The sequence below is a fragment of the Lampris incognitus genome, chromosome 8 (genome assembly GCF_029633865.1).
Source record: "Lampris incognitus isolate fLamInc1 chromosome 8, fLamInc1.hap2, whole genome shotgun sequence".
Lineage (NCBI taxonomy): Eukaryota > Metazoa > Chordata > Actinopteri > Lampriformes > Lampridae > Lampris > Lampris incognitus.
The window spans coordinates 28682116-28701342 of record NC_079218.1 but is presented as its reverse complement, the minus strand read 5'-3'; the positions used below and the strand labels follow the sequence as shown (position 1 = coordinate 28701342).

Below are 19227 nucleotides of genomic sequence, written 5' to 3'. Positions count from 1 at the left end.
ATTGAACGTGTGTTGATGAATGTTATCAGTGCATATGCCCCGCAAGTTGGGTGTGAGATGGAAGAGAAAGAAGAATTCTGGAGTGGAAGGGCATCCAGGCCCTCACTGGCTACAAGCCTCCTTCTCAGACCTATGGCGGTACTCCTACCCTCCAAGATGCACTGAATGACTTCTACGCATGATATGAGAGACTGAACAACATACCGGTGGTGAAGACTACATCCCTGATGGATGACCAGGTTCTGCAGGTGACCAGAGATGATGTGAGAAAGACCCTCTCCAGAGTCAACCCACACAAAGCAGCGGGTCCAAACAGAATCCCAAGCCGAGCCATGAGCGACTGTGCTGAGCAGCTGCAGATGTCCTTGCTGACATCTTCAACATCTTGCTGTCCCGGGCAGTCATCCCCACGTGTTTCAAGTCTACCACCATCATACCAGTCAAAGAAGTGCCCTGTGTCCTGCCACATTGACTACTGCCCCATTGCACTGACTCCCATCATCATGAAGTACTTTGAGAGGCTGGTCATGAAGCACATCAAGTCCAGCCTCCCCTCCACTCTGGACCCTCTCCAGTTTGCATACCACGATAACTGCTCCACAGAAGATGCCATCACCTCTGCTCTTCATCCAGCCCTGTTCCACCTGGAGAGAAGGAACAGCTATGTGAGGATGTTATTCAATGACTTCAGCTCAGCTTTTAACATAATCATACTACAACAACTGATCGGAAAGCTGAGCCAGCTGGGCCTTAACACCTCCCACTGCAACTGAGTGCTGGACTTCCTCAAGGGGAGGCCACAGTCAGTGCAAATTGGCAAGATCACCTCCAGGACGATCACACTGAGCACCGGCGCACCACAGGGCTGTGTGCTCAGTCCACTGTTGTTCACCCTGCTGACTCACGACTGCACAGCATCATCCACCTCCAACCTCATTACAAAGTTTGCTGATGATACTACAGTGGTAGGTCTCATCAGCAACAATGATGAGTCATCATACAGAGTGGAGGTGGATCAACTGGTGACGAGGTGCAAAAACAACAACCATCTTACTCACTGTCCGTGTCAGGTGTGCTTCTGATGTTTAGGTCTGTGAAGTAATTTTTGTTTATGTGACAGTGGTCCATGTGAAACATAATTTCGTTCCCTTGTATGTATGAGACATGCATATGAGGCAATGACAATAAAAGCAGTCTAAGTCTAAGTTAAGAGGAGAGGTGATGATTAGCGAGCAGCAGTATGGTTTGATGCCATGAAAGAGCACGACAGATGCAATGTTTGCTTTGAGAATGTTGATGAAGAAGTATAGAGAAAGTCACAAGGAGTTACATTGTGTCTTTGTGGATTTAGAGAACGCATATGACAAGGTGCTGAGAGAGGAGGTGTGGTACGTTGGGAGTAGTAGAGAAGTATGTAAGAGTGATGCAGGATATGCATGAGGGCAGTGTAACAGTGGTGAGGTGTGCAGTTGGAATAACAGATGGGTTCAAAGTGGAGGTGGAATTACATCAAGGATCGGCTCTGAGCCCTTTCTTGTTTGCAATGGTGACGGACAGGTTGACGGACAAGATCAGGCAGGAGTCTCCGTGGACTATGATGTTCGCAGATGACATTGTGATCTGTAATGAGATAGGGTGCAGGTTGAGGAGAGCCTAGAGAGGTGGAGGTATGCACTGGAGAGAATAGGAATGAAAGTCAGTAGGAGCAAGACGGCATACCTATGCGTGAATGAGAGGGAGGACAGTGGAATGGTCAGGATGCAAGCAGTAGAGGTGATGAAGGCATATGAGTTTAAATACTTGGGGTCAACTGTCCAAAGTAACGGGGAGTGCAGGAGAGAGGTGAAGAAGAGAGTGCAGGCAGGGTGGAGTGGGTGGAGAACAGTGTCAGGAGTGATTAGCAACAGAAGGGTACCAGCAAGAGTTAAAGGATGGTTGTGAGACCAGTTATGGTGTATGGTTTGGAGATGGTGGCACTGATGAAAGGACAGGAGGTGGAGCTGGAGGTGGCAGAGTTGACGATGCTAAGATTTTCATTGGGAGTGACGAAGAAGGACAGGATTAGGAATGAGTATATTAGAGCAGTGTTTCTCAACCCAGTCCTCAAGGACCCCCTATCCTGCAGATTTTCATTGTAACCCTGTATAGGTAGCTTTCTTGTACTTATTCAACCAATCATCTCACAGCACTTAATTATGCAAGGTGTGCAAAATCTGACATAATTCATTGTTGATTGGTTGAATAACTACAAACGGTTTGGAGACAAAGCAAGAGAGGCAAGATTGAGATGGCTTGGACATGTGTGGACAAGAGATGCTGGGTATATTGGGAGAAGGATGCTGAATATGGAGCTGCCAGGGAAGAGGAAAAGAGGAGGGCCAAAGTGGAGGTTTATGGACGTGGTGAGGATGTATACATGCAGGTGGCTGACGTGACACAGGAAGATGCAGAGGACAGGAAGAGATGGAAACAGATGATCCACCGTGGCAATCCCTAATGGGAGCAGCCGAAAGTAGTAGTAGTAGATTTTGCTTTTGCTTCTTTATGGGCTGTACTAGCTGAAATGTTTAGTCTATGCTTACTGCGATTGCATTCGTTTTAAGGAGTTATTAAACAAAACAAATCACATAGAGAACTAGTTACATAGTATGCAGAAGACGTATTGTAAGCTTTGAAGAACTTTCAAAAACATCTGTCCTCAAATTAAAACGACAATAGCCATCCAAACAATTTTAGAAAGGGTGTTTTTTTTTGCAGCAATACATAACCTTCAATGAAGACACTTTAGTTGTCATTGTATATACAAACAGCAAAATCTCTTCTCTGCAGTTAACGCATCCAATGCTAAGAGCAGTAGGCAGCCACAGTACAGTGCCCGGGGACCGACTCCAGTTCTTTTTTCCTATTGCCTTGGTCAGGGGCACAGACAGGAGTATTACCCCTAACATGCAGGTCTTTGATGGTGGGAGGAAACCAACACAGACATGGGGAGAACATGCTAACTCCACACAGAAAGGACCTGGGACCCTGGGGTTCGAAACCAGGATCTTCTTGCTGTGAGGCAACAGTGTTAACCACCAGGCCACCGTGCTGACCCAATGTCAAGAAAGTTAATGATAAAAAAAATGCAGACAGTCCTGATAAGAATAAGGAAGTCATCATGGAAGTGAGGGTGTGTGGTAGTGTAAGCATGGACTCACATTTTGTCACATTTTGTGGTGATTTTCATGTGCTGTGCTCTGCACCTTTTAGGATGGTTTGCTTTTCTTTCTTTCTTTTTTTGGTAACTCATTTGAGAAGTTAGGTGATGTTTGATAAATAAATAAATAAACATTGAAGACTGTGCCGAAAATACCTCGCAGTTGGCCAAATTTAATGTCTTGATTCTGTAAAGAACTGTGTGTGCGTGCGTGCATGTGTGAGCACGTGTGTGTGTGTGTGTATGTGTGTGTGTAACAGCATGGGAAGACCAAGAAGTGCTGCATTTTTGGCTTTGCACCTAGATTTCAAAGGCAAGTCAAGTCAAGTCAATTTTATTTGTATAGCCCGATATCACAAATTACAAATGTGCCTCAAGGGGCTTTACAGCAACACAACATACTGTCCTTAGACAGTCAGTTGGATATGTATATATGTATCTGCCGCCAACCCGTTCTCATTGTCAGGTTGTCTAATACCAATGCTTTCTCATGCCCTTTGGCATCTGATATCGATGCACAAGGGACCCTTCAGCGTCTGTATGGGATGAACCGGGCTTTCTTCAATGTAGACCAATCTGCGGTAATATATTTTTTTTAATTTACCCCCCTTTTTCTCCCCAATTGTACTTGGCCAATTACCCCACTCTTCAGAGCCATCCCAGTCACTGCTCCACCCCTTCTGCCGATCCGAGGGGGGCAACAGACTACCACATGCCTCCTCCGATACGTGGAGTCACCAGCCACTTCTTTTCACTTGACGCTTTGGCGTGATACTGGGTTGAGTGAGGAGTTTCGCCAGGGGGACATAGTGCATGGGAGGATCACGCTTTCCCCCCAGTTCCCCCCCTCCCCTCCAAACAGACATCCCAACCAACCAGAAGAGGCGCTAATGCAGCAAACTGGACACATACCCACATCCGGCTTTCCACACACAGACGCGACCAATTGTCTAGGGACAGCCGACCAAGCCAGAGGTAACACAGGGATTCGAACCAGCAATCCCCGTGTTGCAGGGCCGGAGTGCGACTCACTTTCATCCCTGGAGTTTCATGCCTGAGACCAGCCCACTTTAGTACACAACCTATGATATTAAAATAACATAATTGTAACCTTAGTATGTAAGTCTGCAATAGCGCACTGTTCTCTACAGCCTTGTAATTCAGTGTATTTTTCTAAAATATCATAATTTCCAATTCAGTGCAAATAAGTGTTGCTTCACAACTTAGATTTATTAGAACATGAGTTAAAGCGCACATCTCCAACATTATTCTTTACAACAACACAATGTAATTTTCAACAATATCAGAATCTATATTCTGTGCAAATAAGTGTTCACAGATATCCAAACCTTAAAAATGAAATAAAAGAATAAATAAAGGATAAAATAAAAAGTATTGCACTTTCTAATGACACTATCATCTCTTTTTCCAATGCATAAGTCAAGGAAACTGTTGCTTCACAACTTAGATTAATTTTCACAAATATGAGAACATGAGTTAAAGGGCAAATCTCCAACACTATTCTTTACAACATCACAATGTCCTTTTCTACAATATCAGAATCTATATTCTGTGCAAATAAGTGTTCACAGATATCAAATCCTTAAACATGAATAAAGAATAAGTATTGCACTGTTCTCTGCAAGTTTGTTATTCACAGTATAACTTTCTAATGACGCCATCATCTCTTTTTCCTCTGCATAAGTGTAGCTTCAAGGAAACATGGCCAACCCTAAAACATTAATAAACGCTTGAGCAGTGCACTGGTCTCTGCAACTTTGTTTATTACAGTATCATTGTCCAAAGACATGAGAATGTCTTTCTCAGTGCACATGAGCATGAATGCCACCAGGTTCTTCTGGGTTAAAGTGCTCCCGAGTCTGTTTTTTATGAATTTCACTGTTGAGAAGCTTCTCTCACATGCTACTTATGTGATGGACAGTGTTAATAGCAACTTGTAGGCCAGTCCAATCACATGGTAGGCATCGGTTAGAAGATTGTACTGAGAGAGGATGAGATGAACACAAATGACACAGTTTTTACAGGAGGAACAAGTTTTGCTCTCTAGTTCGACATCCTGCTGTTCTATGGAAGGATCCTCCTCACTTCCTTGTGGCATTTCACTAGCTGTCCTAACAGTGTAACCCTCCAGAGGGGACATCTTTAGTCTGTCCCACTGAGATGAAAGGCTGTACAGTTCACCACATAATGTCCCAACTGTAGCTCCATTGTCCAACTTAAGCAGACATTTGCTTATTTCTTCCAGAGCTGAGCTGGGGAGTCCATTTTTCCTCACATGAGAAAAGTTTCTAGGGTCTAGACAGGCAAAATCCGAGCAAAGTTTTGCATTAGCAGAAAACCTCCTATGGATACTGTCTGTCACTGTGTCTGCGATGACATTGTGTACTTTGACTTTGAAGTCAGTATCAGCTGATGCTAGCTGCTCATCTTCTGCAGGCTCTCCTGGCATTTTCTTTTTTTCTGACCCTTCTCTCAGGAAGGGCAGTCTGCACTACCAGCTCACATTCTTCCTCCTCTTGCAGCTTTCCATTAGCCCACTTCACAAACTCATCAGCTGCACACTTAACTCCTTCAAAGTCCCTAGCACACTTCCTGAGACCCTCCTCTGTCCCCTCAGTCAGATGTTGAGCTGTGATGATATCCATTCCCCTTGTCTGTAAGTATTTTCAAAGGGGGGATGTATGCTCAAAAATGCAAAGGGAGATTTGAGCAGTGAGCACTGTCTCTTACTTCAAAAGGCCTTCTATGAATCCTTTTGCCTTGGCCCTCACAGTTGGCTTTTGTGTACTGTCATCTACAATGGTGTGTAAAGTCATAAGCACTTCAAAAAACAAGGCTCCCTGAGGATTCCCGAAGAACCAAACACTTTACTTTGTGCCTGATCCTTAGTCCACCACCTAGTTGGCCCTATTGGGCACAGTCGTCTGTGATGCTTGTCCTGACTCATCTCTTCCCACTTCTGCATGCGCTTGTATGACTCTCTTAAGAAAACTGCTATATCATTAAGCAGTGAAAAGAGGAATGCACTTTCCACAACACTGCCTGTTGTGTCTGCCAGTACAAGATTCAAAAGATGTGCATAACACCATATATGAATCTGATTGGGAGACTGCTCAGACAGGAGTGTAGAAACCCCCTGATACTGTCCCTGCATATTAGCTGCACCATTTGTTGAGTTGCCCACACGTGCCAATGTCGATATTAACCTTCAGTAGCACTTTTTTCAGGAGCTCTGCAAAATGCTGCCCTGTAGATGACTCACAGCCCACCATAGCAATCAGTCTTTCATGAATGACATCTGTTACATATCTTAGTATGACTGGTCTTTGGAGCTAATATCTTGTGTTGTGTCAAATTGGACTGAAAACATGCCAGCTTGTCTTACTTCTTTTGCTATAGTCGCCTTTATCGGTTGGCTGATGACATCCAAGTTCAAGTTCAAGTACTTTATTTGCCACATGCACAGAAATACAAAGTAAAACATGCAGTGAAATGAAGGGGGGTACTCCGTCTGTCACTGTGTGAAAAAAGACATAGGCCTAGATAAAAGACAAAAGATTAGTGCATTCTTAAGTCAAAATAAACAATAAATAAAAAAATAAAAAACCTAGCTGTCTCAAGTATGTGAAAGGTCGTATATGTTGAGAGTTCTTATGGCCTGTGGATAGAAACTTCTCTTTAGTCTCTCTGTTTTTGCCCTAAGACTACAGAGGCATCTACCAGACCCCAATAGCCTTAACAGTCCGTTGTCAGGGTGAGAAGTGTCGCTCATGATCTTCTTGGCTCTTGTCCTCACCCTTCTGATGTATGTGTCCTGCAGGATGGGGAGGGATGTTCTCTGCAGGTCAACTCAGTCATGGGCAGAACAGTTTCCATACCAGGCGGTGATGCAACCTGTTAGGATGCTCTCCACAGCTGAGGAATAGAATGTCTTCAGGATGGAGGGTGAGACCTTGAATTTCCTCAGCCTTCGGAGGAAGTAGAGCCTCTGTCTGGACTTCTTTAGAGTGTGCTGAGTGTGAAGAGTCCAGGTGAGGTCCTCAGTGATGTGTACGCAAGTAAGTGTACACATCGCTGAGGATGTGTACACTTATTTGCATCCACATCCACAACTTTACTGAATGTTTCTTTTGACAGCAGGGTAACTAGAGAGCCTCTGCCTTTTGCACCAGTTTCACGCTGCTTCTTGCTATTTTCTATGCACGTGTTTACATGCTGTTGGAGGCAAATGTCATATGTACTCAAGAGTAGAATCAACTCTAGGACGTTGCCATGAATAACAGCAATGTTTTCTAAGCTATAACCTGCCTCTTCTTTGTCTCCCCTGTAGCTAAGGCCACATTTGTCTATAACTTTAATAACATCCACTATGTGCTCCATCACCTTATGTTTCTTTTTCACTTGCTCAGCACGTAATGGCATTTGGTTGCCAGTCAACAGGCTTTTCACATCTGCCTTTTGTACATTCGGAAAGTAAGCATCTGCACTGTCTCTGTGTGTCTTACTTTTTTCGTGTTCCACTATTCTTTGGTGAATGTGTTTCCAGTCTTTCATGCCTCCCTTTATGAAAAGGCCATCATTAACCAAAGGTGCAAATGCCAGACAAACAGAACAGTACAGAGATTGTTTTTTTTTCACAGTAAGTTAGCCCCTTGCAGTTGGTTCCACGTTCATCTGTCTTGTTCCTAGCTTGTGGTTCAGGGTTCTGCTGCTGAGCTGTTGCCTCTGTAATCAGTCCCTGAGTAAACTCTGCTCTCCCTTTCACACTTCCTTCAGTATCCCTATGAGACTCAATTGCACCTGTATTTAATCACAATAAAAAGCAATCTGTAAGGCTTTGGCAAATTTGACATGGAAAACACGTTTTGACCGAAAAGATTAAGATTTTTCCAATGGTAAAATATGCAGGCTTATTTCATATGACTTTCATCCTATTTCCTTTCAATTGTGGGCTTTGTATATTTACTATCCTACTTCTAATGATAAGAAGCATAATGGGTCACTAGTAACATTTTGGCATAGAAAGTGGTCATATTGGAAATAATCTGATCATGTTTGATTGTTTACACACTGTGGTACAACAGCTCACCTGTGCCTTTCACAGTGACAGCAGCAATCCCTTGCACACTACTGGGTCCTGGCTCTGCTTCTGACACTAAATCAAATTTTAAAAATTGTCATAATTTTCAGCACAAATCTTCCCTTTTTACAAAGCTTTCTGATCAAGTCAAGTTAGTTTTATTAATGTAGTGCTGAATCATAAAGTTATCTCTAGGAATTTTTCATATAGAGCAGGACTACACCATACTTTTCATAATATTAATTCTCATTCTCATAATATTCACTCAATGAGCAATCCTACCTGCCCACTCTGGAGTTATGGGCTCATGGCTGGTGCTTGGTACTGGCTCTCACTGTTGGCAGCAAACTGGACTAGTGGCTTCTGCTGAGGGGCTACAAGACAAAGTGTCTCACACTTAGGTGGCGTCGCAACATACTATTTGTAAAGAACTTTTTTATCATATAACGTTACGTTATATGCCATAACGCCACACAGTTAATTGGCTTGATTCATAAACTTGAACGGTGGTTTGCAGGCAACGTTGTATTTTGTTTTGCACGCTTGCTAGCATCTTGCACTACTCCTAGCTAGCTTAGCTTACCCTTCTCATCGTCTTCACTTGGCGTTTCACTCTCAAACCGCGAGCTGGTTTTAATAAAAAAGTTGCTCAGTTTAGCACTTTTGGCCGCGTCAGTTTCTAGAGCTTTCCGTTTTTTAATTCTCGCCTTTTCAGCGCCCTCTTTGCTCTTTTTATTATCCATTTTGATCTTATAGCCTACTTTTTGCTCGCATCCTCCAACAAGCACCCCTGACTGCAGTGTGCAATTGGGCGAGGTGATGCCGTCGGCCGGAGTCATAACGTAATTACGTCATCAACCAGGCTGCACTCTGCGAGTGGGCTGCGAATGCAGGCATCCCAGGGACAGCATGCATGATATATTTCAACCAGTGCCATCCATGATTGAACACTGGCCCTCGCAGCCCAAAAACCTGACCGGCCCACCCCAGTGGTCCCGATTAGCCAATCCGGGCCTCTAAGTAGTGAACTGTATCCACGTATCACCAAATAAAATATACTTTCCAACGCAGCCTAATCAACATGGCGAGAAGACCGTGAGACTCCACTCTTCCATTCAACATCCTGTGGTGGACACGTATTGGGGACAGAATTCAACCCAGGAACTAAGGGTTAAGTCATGGTTGCCCTGGCAGGTTAACGCAGGGTTAAGTTATGGTTGTCCAGCCAGTTTTCTGGTGATTCTTGCCGCCTCCGCTCAGTCGAGCTGTGGTTTTGTTTTCTCTGATTTACCGTGTATTAAAGAAAGTTGCCTACACGGCTAAAGTGTGAACCTACGGTCTTCCCCGTTCCTTCGGCTCTACACTGGTGACCCCGACGTCGGTTTTCGGATAAGTTTTCTGAAACCACACACATTATGGCTACGAACGCCGTTGCAATTAAACTGCCGGAGTTTTGGGAGTCTTCCGTGGCTACGTGGTTCACACAGGCTGAGGCACAGTTCGCGCTCAGAGACATAACAGCGGACGAGACCAGGTACTACTACGTAGTGGCAGCGCTGGGGGGCGCTACTGCTTCCAGGATAAGCGGTTTCATAACCAACCCACCGGCCGATGGTAAATACGCCGCACTTAAACATCTCCTCCTTGAAACTTTTGAACTGTCAACAACTGAGAGAGCACGTCGCCTCTTCGCAATTCAGGGCTTGGGAGATGGCAAACCATCGGAGCTAATGAGCAGGATGTTAAACCTACTGGGTCAAGAAAAGCCATGTTTCCTGTTTATGGAGCTGTTTCTGCGCAACATGCCGCCCCACGTCCAGACTGCGCTCGCTAACTCCACCATCACTGATCCCCGTGAGCTGGCAAGGGAGGCTGACCGATTCTTCGTCGCTACACAACGTTCCTCCCATGCCGGGGTGCTGGCTCCTACCTTCACTGGCCCCCCGCCGACATCGCGGGCGTGGCCCGACGGTGGCGCCACAGCATCAGACCGCTACAAGCCCTCTGGACTCTATGTACCACGCTCGATTTGGTGCGAAAGCTAAACGGTGCCGTCCCCCCTGCAACTACAGGCCGACGGGAAACGAGAGGGCCAACACTCAGTAGTGGCCATGAGTGTTGGCGATACGAGCAGGCTACTCTTCATCCTCGACACCATCTCCGGTCGGCGATTTCTTTGTGACACGGGCGCACAGAGAAGCGTGCTCCCTGCTACTGACGTCGACATCATGGGCGGGGAGCGGGGCCCCCAGTTGGCGACGGCTGACGGCAGCCCTATCCACACCTACGGCGTGCGGTCTGTAGAACTGTGTTTTGGTAGACAACGTTTCACGTGGGAGTTCGTCATGGCCAATGTAACGCTTCCCCTCCTCGGAGCTGATTTTTTTGTGCGCTTACGGTTTGCTAGTGGACATTCAGAACAGCCGTCTGGTCGATGCCTTAACCTTCTCCTCCTTCGCATGTACGCGGAGGGAAGCGGCCTATGCAGGTCTAGCCAACTCTCTCTCAGAGGCAGACAAGTTCAACCGCCTCCTCGCTGAGTTCCCTGACCTCACCCAGCCTACCTTCTCTGCACCCACCGCTAAGCATGGGGTGGAGCATCACATTGCTACGAAGGGGCCCCCGGTCTACGCCAGAGCCAGGCGTCTCGACCCCGCCAAACTCGCCATTGCCAAGTCTGAGTTCGAGCACCTGGAACGCATGGGGATCATCCGCCGCTCTGACAGCCCGTGGGCGTCCCCACTCCACATCGTCGCTAAGCCTGATGGAGGTTGGCGCCCATGCGGGGACTACCGCCGACTAAATGACACCACCACACCCGACCGCTATCCTGTCCCGCATATCCAGGACTTTTCTGCAAACCTGTCTGGCAAACGCGTCTTCTCAAAAGTCGACCTGGTCCGTGGTTATCATCAAGTTCCCGTGCACCCCTCGGACATCCTCAAGACAGCGGTGACTACCCCATTCGGCCTATTCGAATTCCTACGAATGCCATTTGGACTCAAAAACGCGGCCCAGTCCTTTCAGCGGCTGATGGATTCAGTGCTCCATGGCCTTCCTTTCATCTTCGTCTATTTGGACGACATACTCATCGCCAGCGCCTCCGAGGAAGAACACCTGTCCCATCTTCACGCCCTCTTCACACGCCTCAGCCAGCATGGGCTGATCGTCAACCCGGCGAAGTGCCAGCTCGGGCTGACGGCCATTGATTTCCTCGGGCACCGCATCACTGGGGACGGGGCAGTCCCCCTGCCCTCAAAGGTGGAAGCGGTGGCGGCCTTTCTGCGCCCCCAAACAGCTCATGCGCTCAGGGAGTTCATCGGGATGGTGACATTCTACCACCGCTTCATTCCCCGAGCCGCCTTTATCATCCGGCCACTGTACGAGGCGCTGAAAGGCATGTCCCCCAACCAGGCGGTCGACTGGACAGCAGAGCGGGACCGTGCGTTCACCGAGACTAAAGCTGCGCTCTCCCAGGCTACCCTGCTAGCGCATCCTTCACCTACAGCGCCTATTTCCATACCCACGGATGCATCGGACTATGCTGTTGGTGCGGTTCACGAACAGTGGGTGGGGGGGGGGCTTGGCAGCCTTTGGCCTTTTTCAGTCGCCAGCTTACACCCCGAGAGCGCAAGTATAGTACTTTTGATAGGGAACTCCTCGGTCTCTGGCTCGCCGTCCAGCATTTCCATTTCCTGCTAGAGGGCCGCGAGTTTACTGCGTACGTGGACCACAAGCCCCTCACGTTTGCTATGTCCAAGACGGCCGAGCCATGGTCCGCTCGCCAGCAGCAACAACTCTCCTACATTTCGGAATTCACTACCGACATCCAGCACGTCGCTGGTAAGTCTAACCAGGTAGCTGACTGCCTCTCTAGGGCAGTGATTGGAGCAGTCCACCTAGGCCTGGACTATGCACAGATGGCCGCTGACCAGGCCACGGACCCGAGCATCCTCCGTCTCCGGACCTGCGACACGGGGCTCCGCCTGCAGGACGTTCCTTTCAGAGACACAGGTGTCACCCTCCTGTGTGACGTCTCCACAGGACAGCCCAGGCCCATCGTCCCGCACAGCTGGAGACGCCCCGTATTTGAAGCTGTGCACGGCCTCTCTCATCCAGGCGGTAAGCCATCCATGCGCCTGACCTCTGCTAAGTTTGTGTGGGAGGGACTTAAGAGAGACGTGAAAGCGTGGGCCGACTCGTGTGTTGCCTGTCAGCGGGCTAAGATACACCGCCACATTAAGGCGCCCCTGGAACGCTTCGCAGTGCCGGAGAGACGATTTGACCATGTCCACGTCGACCTGGTTGGTCCCCTACCCCCCTCCCATGGGTTCACCTACCTCTTCACTGTGGTGGACAGGACTACGCGCTGGCCTGAAGCTGTTCCCCTGGCATCCACGACGTCTGCTGATGTGGCCCGGGCTTTTATTGGGTCGTGGGTCTCGCGTTTTGGTACGCCTTCCGACCTTTCATCTGACCGCGGGCCACAGTTTACCTCAGAGCTATGGAATGCTGTGGGTGAGGCTCTGGGTGTCAAGCTTCATCGCACTACCGCCTACCACCCTCAGGCAAACGGCCTATGTGAGCGCTTCCACCGGTCCATGAAGGCTGCGCTTCGGGCTACTCTCAAGGACTGCAACTGGGTCGACAAGCTCCCATGGGTCATGCTGGGCCTGCGGACCGCCCCGAAGGAAGACCTACAAGCCTCCTCTTCGGAGCTGGTGTACGGCACGCTGCTGCGAGTCCCAGGCGATTTCATGCCCAACGCAACGCGTCCCTGGTCAGCTGTGGACCAACGAGCCTCCTTGCTGGACGGGGTCAGAGCTTTCACACCCGTCCCTACCACCCAACATGGCGCTCCGGTGTCCCAGGTGCCCCCAGGTCTGCAGTCAGCGGACTACGTGTTCATCCGTCACGACGCACACCGCCCCCCCTCTGCAACCCCCTTATGACGGCCCCTTCCGCGTCCTGGAACGGGGAACTAAGCACCTGGTGGTGGATTTTGGGGGCACGGCCGAGCATGTTTCAGTGGACCGAGTTAAACCCGCACACCTGGACTTGACGCAGCCGTTGCAGTTAGCCCAACCTCCTCGTCGCGGTCGTCCCCCGGCTCCGCCTCCTCCCCCCGTGGAGGCCCGCGCTGCCTCTTCTGCTCCTCAGGCCGACCTTCACAGGCCCGCGTCAATGCCTCCCAGAGACACTCCGGCCCCTGTTACCCGAAGCCGCCGCGGATGGCCTGTCGTCCCCCCGCGCCTGCCTGACTTCGATACTAGGGCGAATTCTGGGGGGGCTCATGTGGACACGTATTGGGGACAGAATTCAACCCAGGAACTAAGGGTTAAGTCATGGTTGCCCTGGCAGGTTAACGCAGGGTTAAGTTATGGTTGTCCAGCCAGTTTTCTGGTGATTCTTGCCGCCTCCGCTCAGTCGAGCTGTGGTTTTGTTGTCTCTCTGATTTACCGTGGATTAAAGAAAGTTGCTTACACGGCTAAAGTGTGAACCTACGGTCTTCTCCGTTCCTTCGGCTCTACAATCCCAAAATACACTGGCAAGAGCACGCTAACGTAGTGAAACGATTCTCCCGTTCTTAAAGCGACAGGCACCATTAGGCCTATACACCACCACAATACGAATATAATGAAAGTGTAAAGATAGTGTAACTCATAAACATCAACACTAAATATTCAAATTACTAAATATTACTAAATATGAACTATAAGGAGACATTTGGCTCCTACCATCTTAGTCAGGGGTGTAGCACAAAATTCTGGGCCCTATACATAAGCAGTCTCTGTGGGCCCCTTTCCTCTTTTGTCTCTCACGCATCACTTTTTTGAGTTTTAGCATACTGTATATTATATACAACCACAGTACATTAATCTATTTTAACCTAACTTAACCTAACCTTAACCTAACTGAACTATCTTGCACACCGTTGCACACCTATCCTAGCTCACCTTTCTTTTGGAAGAAATTACTTAACAGTTGTTTTCCCTCATTTTGCCTTCTCTCCCTTTCCTTTTTTCTTTTCTTTTCTGCAACACAGATTTTGCTTTCTTTGGGAAAGACATAACTCTGTGCTTTTGCTTGTGTCAGCAGTCACTCGCAACAGGACTAGATGAGCTGCAGTGAGAGATGCTTGTGAGGGGTGGACTAAACCATTTTGCACCTTTTGTAAGGTGTGAGAGGGGCCTCAGAGAGCCTCCACTATTTTCTTTAAGTCCCTCAACTGATGTATTGAGCCAGTTTTAACTGAAGTTATGACACTAATTAGTTAGAAATAAAAATTTGCAAACCAAAACAAACTTTTAATTCCAGGCTTCCCAAGCCCCCCCCCCCTCTCTTCTGGGCCCTGGTAGCTCCCCCCACAACAACGCCGCTGGTCTTAGTATATGTTGGAGGGGCAGCATCAAAGTACTGACCCATGTTTCTATCGTATGAATGACTTCCTCTTAAACATTAACATTTCCAGTAATAAGGGGCGTTTGGTTTGCAGCGAACCGGGCTTCACATGTTTATAAGATTTTAGCAGATGAATGTGAAAACCCCCACCCTCACACAGGGTGGCATGTCTCTGTGGGGTATCAGGGAATGTCTGTTCCTCTTCTGCTGAATTTGTCTGGCTTTATTGAACTTTCTCTTACATAAGTTGGATCCTCTGAACTTAAAATGGCATAACAGGTAACCAAGAGCCCCTGAAGGAGAGAATGGATCCCAAATTTAGTCTACCCCCCCCCAAGGAATCTCAAAAGACGCTGGTGAAATTTAGAATTGAACTGAGTAAAATGGCACCCGTATGTGACCTCTTCGTTGGTCTTTTCAGAGGACAAGGCAAACAAAGTGTTTATGCCCTTTGGATTTTAATGCCTTAAAGAGTGTGTGTCCAATTTGTGAAACTCATTTTGGCATCAGCTGCCATTGTTCTGGAGTTATATTTATAGCGGCAGTTTTATTTATCATGAAATGTGTACTTTGTTGGTAAGTGATGTGAGAATGAGCCAAAGGATTATGGAGAGGGGGGGCTGATATGCCAACCAGGAAAAAAAAATCTTGGATCAGAGAGGAAAACAACAAACTAAATAGGAAGTAAGAGGAAATTCTCAGTAAAAATTTCACAATACAGCTGGAAACTGGCTACTTGGTGAAAATGTGACTGCAGACTGGACATCTACGAACAATCCACACCAGTAAGTAGGAACAACAGAGATAATTAGCACAGCCCAGCCTATGTTGCTATATTGCCCTGACATTGCTAGCCTACAGGAAACTGCAGCAGTGGGATCAAGTCATTCTTTTCCAAGTCACAAGCCTCGGCACTCAAGTCCCAAATCAAGTGCCAAGTCAAAACAGGCGAGTCCCTAGTCAAGCCCCAAGTCCTAATTTTGAGTTTCAATCCCTGAAAAAGTCATTACGCGCTCTTCATCAAATCTAATGCCATTTCAACAACAGAGTAATAGTTAATACACAAAATGTATGCTTGAATTGAATGATCCATCCACCCATCCATTATCCAAGCTGCTTATCCTGCTCTCAGGGTCACGGGGATGCTGGAGCCTATCCCAGCAGTCATTGGGTGGCAGGTGGGGAGACACCCTGGACAGGCTGCCAGGCCATCACAGGGCTGACACACACACACACACACACACACACACACACACACACACACACACACACACACACACACACACACACACACACACACACACACACACACACACACACACACACACACCTAGGGACAAATTAGTACGGCTGATTCACCTGACCTATACATGTCTTTGGACTGTGGGAGGAAACTGGGGCACCCGGAGGAAACCCACACAGACATGGGGAGAACACACAAACTCCACACAGAGGATGACCCCCCCTAAGGTTGGACTACCCCAGGGCTTGAACCCAGGACCTTCTTGCTGTGGGGCAACCGCGCTAACCACTGCACCACCATGCCGCCGCCTGAATTGAATGAATGCTTCTTAAAATTCATATTCATAACGTAATGTTTCAAAGTGGATCTCTAATTATGGAAATGAAAAGTTGATTGGCTGCACACAGTGGTGATTTAATGCACGAGCTTTGCTGGGCCTGGAAATTCAATGGTCCTGAATTTCAGAGGGCCTCTCGATGTCTAGTGCAGCGCCTGTTCGGATGTAATTCCATCTCCTACCACAATGTAAATTGTGATGGCAGCATAGCGCGGTTTGTCCAGTCACCACAGGAAGAACGTCTCTGTATGTATGTATGTATGTATGTATGTATGTATGTATGTATGTATGTATGTATGTATGTATGTATGTATGTATGTATGTATGTATGTATGTATATGTGATGATGATGATGATGATTTATTTTGAACATGTAAATAAGCAGGATATAACATACAGATAAGCTATTGCCAATAATCTGAAGTGATCAACAAATCCACACATCAAACTCAGCGAACAAATCTCTGTATGCATCAAATTATTTGTTACATGTTGGAAAAGGAGTAGGAGGAAGCATACACTTGTTTTTTCCTACCCCCTCTCACCTACTCTTAAGTTAATTCAGCTACTATACATTTCAAACTCAATTCTCATTGTACTATATAGTTAAAATTCAATACACGATATACTGCACAATACAAACTCAACTACTGTGAACAATAAGAGAACAAATTAAAAAAAAACACATCAAAAACAAATGAGAGAGAAAAAAAGAAAAAAACATCCTAATGTCATGTACCAGGAATTTCATATACCAGGAAACAGATCTCAATGCTATTTACAACCCAAATATACACTCGGTGTCATAGAAAGCATCCCCAAATGAAGACCTTGAGAGCAGGATAAGTGGTTAAGATAAAGGATGGATGGATGTAAATGTAATAAGAAATGTTTAGAGACAAATAAAACAGACAGTTAACACAACTCTTCGTCGTCCCTATAGCTCTTGAAAATTAGACCTTTGTATTTCTTGAAATGTGTAATGTTTGTACTTTGTTTTAGTTCCATGCTCAAACTGTTCCACAATTTTACCCCACAGATTGAAATGCCCATGCATTTCAAAAGTTCATGCATCCTAAAGTTGTATGAACACATCATTTCTTGAAGTTTAAATTCCCTCTCAAATTATATTCCCCTTCTCTATCCGAGAATATTTTTTGTCTATTACTCAGTAGTAGATTGTTTCTTGCTTTGAACATTATTTGTGCTGTGTTAAATTCTACTTAATCCCTGGACTCCAAGGCACTTGACTTTAAAAATAGCTTGTTGGTGTGTTCACGATATCCTATATTATTAACTATCCTTATGGCTCTTTTTTGTAGTATACATAATGGTTGTAGGTTGGTTTTGTGGGTGCTACCCCAAAGCACCACACAATAGATCAGATATGGTAAAATAAATGAACAATACAAAGTGTGCAATGATTTATGATCCAGAATGTGACTTGCTTTTGTCATGACTGCAGTTCTCCTTGCCAGCTTTGCTCGCACATATGTTGTGTGAGGTTCCAGCAAATTTTGTGGTCTAGTGTCACACCTAGGAATTTATTTTCATATACACTTTCCAGGTATGTGTGTGTGTGTGTGTGTGTGTGTGTGTGTGTGTGTGTGTGTGTGTGTGTGTGTGTGTGTGTGTGTGTGTGTGTGTGTGTGTGTGTGTGTGTGTGTGTGTGTGTGTGTGTGTGTGTGTGTGAAAGTGTGTAACAGTGTGTGTAACAGTTGTAACTGCATACAGGAGAATGGGACAGATTATCAACACCCAAAAGACAGAGGTAATCTGTCAGTTGACTGCCGGCCTTCCAAACCACCCAACAACCTTCACAGCAGAAGGGCAACAACTGGCCACTGTTCCTGCCTTCAAATATCTGGGAAGTATGCTATCTGACACCTGCACAATGAACGATTAGATTCAGCACCACCTCAAACAAGCCTCAACATCTTTTGGTCGTCTAAGGAGAAAGGTTTTCCAGAACAGAAACCTCAGTCTCCACACCAAAGTGCTTGTTTACAGAGCAGTATGCATCTCCACACTACTCTATGGATGTGAGGCATGGACCATCTACAGCCACCATCTCAGAAGCCTGGAGGCCTTCCATGTGAAATGTCTCCAGAGGATCTGGAGACATTTGTTGTGTTGGAAAGGGAAGACAGCTGCAGTGTGGAGTCTACCCTAAACCACCATCAACTTAGGTCGCTTGGGCATGTTATTCGCATGCCCAGCCAATGACTCCCACGTAAAGTCCTCTATGGCCAACTACGCCTTGGTGAACGCACTGCTGGTGGGCAGAAGAAGCGGTTCAAAGACCAAATGAAGACCACACTGAAAAGATACCAGATCAACCCCTCTTCTTTGGAGGAACTTGCTTCCTGCCGCACAACCTGGCACTCTCACGTCTCAGAGGGAATGAAATATATGGAAGACCAGCGCACACAACACCGTATAGCAAAGCATGTGAAGAGGCTAGTTGGACATTGTCAATCACTACTTTTACTTTGGTGTTTATTTTATAATTTCCAAACAACATAAACGTCCTCGACATTGACTTTTGTCTTTCTTTTCTCGACAACCGCTCATCCAAACAATTTCGAACTCAACACTGCACTTCCTTGGGTCCTCAGCATTCCACCCGCTAAGTGTGAAGTCAATCGGTTGAATGGTTGTTGAGAAAATCGAGGGACAGTCATATGTACGTATGTATACGTATGTATACATACATACATACATACATACATACATACATACATACATACATACATACATACATACATACATACATATACGTACGTACTATGTAACATACTATGTAATAGTCAGTCGTTGTCGTTTTGAAATCCGACGCAGTGCCCTTCTCATTCTCCACACCCAGGCGCATAGCCCTACCGCTCTTGCCTAAGGTGAAAGAATAGCTAGCAAGGATGGAGTCACAAGGCGTCATATCTGGGATG

The 19227-nt window shown here is 46.6% G+C and overlaps 1 protein-coding gene across 1 annotated transcript in view; it reads left to right on the top strand.

Annotated features, from left to right (window-relative positions):
* Positions 1-7059: 7059 nt before the first annotated feature.
* Positions 7060-19227, top strand: part of pafah1b2 (platelet-activating factor acetylhydrolase 1b, catalytic subunit 2) — a 39274-nt gene continuing 27106 nt past the window's right edge. Inside the window, exon 1 of the mRNA XM_056285435.1 lies at positions 7060-7251. The gene's annotated coding sequence lies outside the window, so the exon portion shown is untranslated. The remainder of the gene's footprint in view (positions 7252-19227) is intronic.